Raw genomic sequence first — 6,639 nt, forward strand, 5'->3', positions numbered from 1 at the left:
GTAGATAGAGGGGGGAAGGTGATGGAGATGTTGGTGAAGATGGCGGAGGTTCAGTGAAGATCGCGGTGATGATGATGATGGCCACGACAGCGTTCTGGCGCCACCGGAGGAGAGGGGGAGAGGGGCCCCCTTCTTCCTCTTCTTCCTTGACCTCCTCCCTAGATGGGAGAAGGGTTTCCCCTCTGGTCCTTGGCCTCCATGGCATGGGAGGGGCGAGAGCCCCTCCGATATTGGATCTATATCTCTATTTCTCTCTGGTTCTGCATTCTCTTCTGGCTCTGTTTCACCGTTTCGTATATATATGGAGATCCGTAACTCCGATTGGCCTGAAACCTTCGCCGTGATTTTTTTCTGAATATAAGCTTTCTTGCGGCAAAAGAAGAGCGTCAACTGCCTTACGGTGGGCTCACGAGGGTAGGGGTGCGCCTTAGGGGGGGCGCCCCCTGCCTCGTGAACACCTCGGGCACTGGTTCGCGTTGATTTTCCTTCCGAATTTTCCATATTTTCCAAAAATAAGCTCTGTCCGTTTTTATCCCGTTTGGACTCCATTTGATATGGATATTCTGCGAAACCAAAAACATGCAACAGACAGGAACTGACACTGGGCACTGGATCAATATGTTAGTCCCAAAAATAATATAAAAAGTTGCCAAAAAGTATATGAAAGATGATTAATATTGGCATGGAACAATCAAAAATTATAGATACGACGGAGACGTATCAGCATCCCCAAGCTTAATTCCTGCTCGTCCTCGAGTAGGTAAATGATAAAAAAAGATAATTTTTGATGTGGAATGCTACCTAGCATAATCTTGATCATATGTCTAATCATGGCATGAATATTAAGGCACGAGTGATTCAAAGCAATAATCTATCTTTTGACATAAAGACAGTAATACTTCAAGCCCACTAATAAAGCAATCATGTCTTTTTAAAATAACATGGCCAAAGAAAGTTATCCCTACAAAATCATATAGTCTGGCTATGCTCCATCTTCACCACACAAAATATTCACATCATGCACAACCCCGATGACAAGCCAAGCAATTGTTTCATACTTTTGACGTTCTCAAACCTTTTCAACTTTCACGCAATACATGAGCGTGAGCCATGGACATAGCACCATAGGTGGAATAGAATATGATGGTGGAGAAGACAAAAAGGAGAAGATAGTCTCACATCAACTAGGCGTATCAACGGGCTATGGAGATGCCCATCAATAGATATCAATGTGAGTGAGTAGGGATTGCCATGCAACAGATGCACTAGAGCTATAAGTGTATGAAAGCTCAAACTGGAAACTAAGTGGGTGTGCATCCAACTTGCTTGCTCATGAAGACCTCGGGCGTTTGAGGAAGCCCATCATCGGAATATACAAGACAAGTTCTATAATGAAAATTCCCACTAGTATATGAAAGTGAAAGCATAGGATACTCTCTCTATGAAGAACATGGTGCTACTCTGAAGCACAAGTGTGGTAAAAGGATAGTAACATTGCCCCTTCTCTCTTTTTCTCTCATTTTTTTATTTTTTTTTGGTGGGCTTCTTTGGCCTCTTTTTTTTATTTGGGCTTCTTTGGACTCTTTTATTTTTTTTGTAAAGTACGGAGTCTCATCCGACTCTATGGGGGAATCATAGTCTCCATCATCCTTTCCTCACTGGGGCAATGCTCTAATAATGATGATCATCACACTTTTATTTACTTACAACTCAATATTACAACTCGATATCTAGAACAAAGATATGACTCTATATGAATGCTTCCGGCGGTGTACCGGGATGTGCAATGATCTAGCGTAGCAATGACATCAAAAAACGGACAAGCCATGAAAACATCATGCTAGCTATCTTACGATCATGCAAAGCAATATGACAATAAATGCTCAAGTCATGTATATGATGATGATGGAAGTTGCATGGCAATATATCTCGGAATGGCTATGGAAATGCCATGATAGGTAGGTATGGTGGCTGTTTTGAGGAAGATATAATGAGGCTTATGTGTGACAGAGCGTATCATATCACGGGGTTTGGATGCACCGGCGAAGTTTGCACCAACTCTCGAGGTGAGAAAGGGCAATGCACGGTGCCGAAGAGGCTAGCAATGATGGAAGGGTGAGAGTGCGTATAATCCATGGACTCAACATTAGTCATAAAGAACTCACATACTTATTGCAAAAATCTATTAGTCATCAAAACAAAGTACTACGTGCATGCTCCTAGGGGGATAGATTGGTAGGAAAAGACCATCGCTCGTCCCCGACCGCCACTCATAAGGAAGACAATCAATAAACACCTCATGCTCCGACTTCGTTACATAACGGTTCACCATACGTGCATGCTACGGGACTTGCAAACCTCAACACAAGTATTTCTCAATTTCACAATTACTCGACTAGCATGACTCTAATATCACCATCTTTATATCGCGAAACTATTGCAAGGAATCAAACATATCAATTCAGCGATCTACAAGTTTATGTAGGATTTTATGACTAACCATGTGAATGACCAGTTCCTGTCATCTCTCTAAATAGATATAAGTGAAGCATGAGAGTTTAATTCTTTCTACAAAAGATATGCCCATGATCTAACAAATATAAGTGAAGCAAAAGAGCATTCTACAAATGGCGGTTGTCTAAGTGAAGAGAAACAGGCAATCCAAACTTCAAATGATATAAGTGAAGCACATGAAGCATTCTATAAAGCCATACTCAAAAGATATAAGTGAAGTGCAATGAGCATTCTATAAATCAACCAAGGACTGTCTCATACCAGCATGGTGCATAAAAATAAAAATAAAAACCTAAATGCAAAAGACGCTCCAAGACTTGCACATATCGCATGAACGAAACGAATCCGAAAACATACCGATATTTATTGAAGAAAGAGGGGATGCCTCCCCAGCATCCCCAAGCTTAGACGCTTGAGTCTCCTTGAATATTTACTTGGGGTGCCTCGGGCATCCCCAAGCTTGAGCTCTTGCCTCTCTTCCTTCTTCTCACATCGAGGCCTTCTCAATCATCAAACACTTCATCCACACAAAACTTCAACAGAAAACTCGGTAAGATCCGTTAGTATAATAAAGCAAATCACTACTCTAGGTACTGTTGCAAACCAATTCATATTTTGTTTTTGCATTGTGTCTACTGTAATATAACTTTTTCATGGCTTAATCCACTGATATAAATTGATAGTTTCATCAAAACAAGCAAACTATGCATCAAAAACAGAATCTGTCTAAAACAGAATAGTCTGTAATAATCTGAACATTCACCATACTTATGATACTTGAAAAATTCTACAAAAATTAGGAAAAATAAAAAATTTGTATAGGAAGACAGTTCAAGAAGAATCAGAACCATTTGGCGTTCCAGCTAAAAATTTAAAATCACGCACTACAGCCAAAGTTTCTGTCCTGCACCGTACAAACCATCAAGCAAATGTAAACATCCTAAAGGCAAACCTTGGCACATTATTTTTATAATACAATGGAATTATACAAGGAGATAATTATTTTTGTTGAAAAGTTTCTGTAATCAAGATTCACAAAGTTGCCGTGAGCATGAACAAAGTTTAAGGAGCTCTCCCACTTCAACAGTGCTTGTCTTTCTCACTTTCACTTTCCTTTTTGAAAATTTTTGGGTTCCCCTCTTTATTTTTTATGTTTTTAAACTATATGAAAGCACTCAAAAGAAATAAATGACTCTCTAAAACTTCCGGGCTGTCTCCCTGGCAGCGCTTTCTTTAAAGCCATTAAGCTAGGCATATAGTGCTCAAGTAGTGAATCCACCCGGATCCCAAGGTATATCAAAGCCAATTTTAATTAACAATGATTTGAAATTTAGTAGTGAGCACAAAGCAACATATATCAAGCAATAACGAAGTCTAACTCTCTTCCTATGCATCGGCATGTCATAAAAGAACAATTCATGCACACCTAGTAAAGGCCAATGCATAGTATAAACAGTTTCTTGCAATTTTATCGTATTGGAAACATAGAGAGGTGGAGATATAGTTCATCTCTCATAATAATTGCAAGTAGGAGCAGCAAGCACATGCATATTATATCTATCAAAATCATCATGTGCAACTGTAAAAGGCAACCCATCAATATAATCCTTAATAAGTGCAAACTTCTCCGATATAGTGTAGTCGGGAGAATTCAAAAAGATAATAGGACTATCATGCGTGGGTGCAATAGCAACAATTTCATGTTTAACATAAGGAACTATAGCAAGTTCATCTCCATAAGCATAATTCATATTGGCATCTTGGCCACAAGCATAGCAAGCATCATCAAAAAGGGATATTTCAAAAGAATCATAGGGATCATAACAGTCATCATAGCAATCATCCTTCGGTAAGCACGAAGGGGAATTAAACAATGTATGAGTTGAAGAGTTACTCTCGTTAGAAGGTGGGCACGGGTGATCAATCCGCTCTTCCTCCTTTTGTTCTTCGCTCTCCTCCTCATCTTTTTCATCCAATGAGCTCACAGTGTCATCAACTTCTTCTTCCATAGATTCCTGCAGAATATTAGTCTCTTCTTGGACAGCGGAGACTTTCTTAATAAGTGCATTAATTTCATAATTGTATTCATAATTCTCATAGCAATATTTGAGGATAGCTAAATTTTCAGATCTATAACAAGCATCATCAATATCATCAAACTCTTTAAACATAGATTCAATTTCATAAGCACCCATAAAAGCAACAAATTCTTCTATTTGTTCCACATCATAGTAATCATATATACCTCTAGCATAAGAAGCCAAGGTTTCATTATCATTAAATTCACATGAAAAGGGAAGGTGTGGAGCCTTCACCTTAGAGCAACAAGTATAATCATATTCCACGCACAGTTGTCTAGCATACCACTTCAATATATGAATTTGATCCCATAATAGTTTCCCTGTTTGTGTCAAGCGATAATCCCTAAAGTATTCACGTTGATCCAACATTACTCCCATTACATAATTGAATGGGGTTTTCTCAGGACTATTAAGTAGTACATAATATCTTTCACATAACCAGCATCGAGGGTTTTAGGAGGTTCCCCATCTCCATGAGCAGCAAGTACACCTAATTTCTTTGGTATTTCGTGTTCCATATCCATAACTAAAGATAGAGAACAACTAAGAACAGCAAATAAAAATTACTTAGTGATAAAGCAAACAAGCACACACGAGAATATTCACCCCACGCTATTGCTCACCGGCAACGGCGCCAGTAAAAGGTCTTGATAACCTACAAGTATAGGGGATCGCAACAGTTTTCGATAAGTAAGAGTGTCGAACCCAACGAGGAGCTAAAGGTAGAACAAATATTCCCTCAAGTTCTATCGACCACCGATACAACTCTACACACGCTTGACGTTCGCTTTACCTAGAACAAGTATGAAACTAGAAGTACTTTGTAGGTGTTTTCGGAAAGGCTTGCAAGAAAGTAAATAGCACGAAAATAAAACTAGGGGCTGTTAAGGTAAAGAAGCAACTAAAGTAAATATAGCGAGTGTGGAAAAGTGTGGAAGGAGTTGCGAAATTGTCCCTTAAGCAATTGACTACTTTACTAGACCAATAGCAAGTATTATGTGGGAGAGGCCACTGCTAGCATGTCATCTGTAACATCCCAAAATTCTAAATTTTGGAATGTTATAATAAATAGATAGATTTGACTGACTGCTTGATTGATTGACTGAAAGTGAGTGAAATTCGAAACTTTTTGAAAGTTAAATGAGAGGGAATAAAAGGACTTTCCCAAACTTTCATTTTTGCATTTATGCTCTCCGTGAATTCAAATAACTTTTTCATCACAAAACCCTGGAGAGAAGATGACATGACTTCTTCCATTATTTAAATGACAAGGGGTGTTGAAAATATTTGAATTTCATTTGGAAAATATTTCCAATTCAGAAACTTTAAGCAACTCAATGATTTTCACGAGAGGAGATAAAATGACTTCTTCAAATTATGAAAGATGAGTTGGGAGTTTCAAGGATCAAATTCAAAGTCCTTTTGAAATTATTTTCAATTTGGAATTATTTGAGTTTATTCAAATTATTTTTCTCCAAAAATAAAATATATGGAAAATAGGGTAACATGATTCCCTACATTAGAAAATTGGAGAAAAAATTAATTTGAAATCATTTTGGTATTTTTTAATGGTTTTATTGGATTTTAATAGACCAGTAGCACTCTTTGTTTTATCTGAATTTGCATGAATTTTATTTGACTCTAGAAAAATGTTCATGTAGTAGAAAATCTTTTTCTGAAAATTTTGATATATCATATGTCTATATAATATTTTATTTATTTTGCTTTTATTATTTTTATTTGTCTGAGTATATGTTTAAAAAAAACTTAGGACCGGGCCGGCCCAGTCGCCAGGCCACGGCCCAACCGGCCCGTCACCGCGCCCCGCTCGTCCCCGAGCTCGGGACGGAGTCTCGAGCCGCCACGACATCGCCGCCGCCTCCGTGCCGCCGCCGACCTCCTCTTGCCCCTCCCCCACGCCACCTCCTCACCCCTCCTCATAAAGGCGCCGCCTCGGGGCCCGTCTCTCCTCCTCCCTCGCCTCGCACCTCGCCGCCGAGCCGCCGCCCGCGCGGAAAACCGCCGCCGCCGCTGCCGGATCTCA

This window comes from Triticum dicoccoides, chromosome 7A (genome assembly GCF_002162155.2).
Source record: "Triticum dicoccoides isolate Atlit2015 ecotype Zavitan chromosome 7A, WEW_v2.0, whole genome shotgun sequence".
NCBI lineage: Eukaryota > Viridiplantae > Streptophyta > Magnoliopsida > Poales > Poaceae > Triticum > Triticum dicoccoides.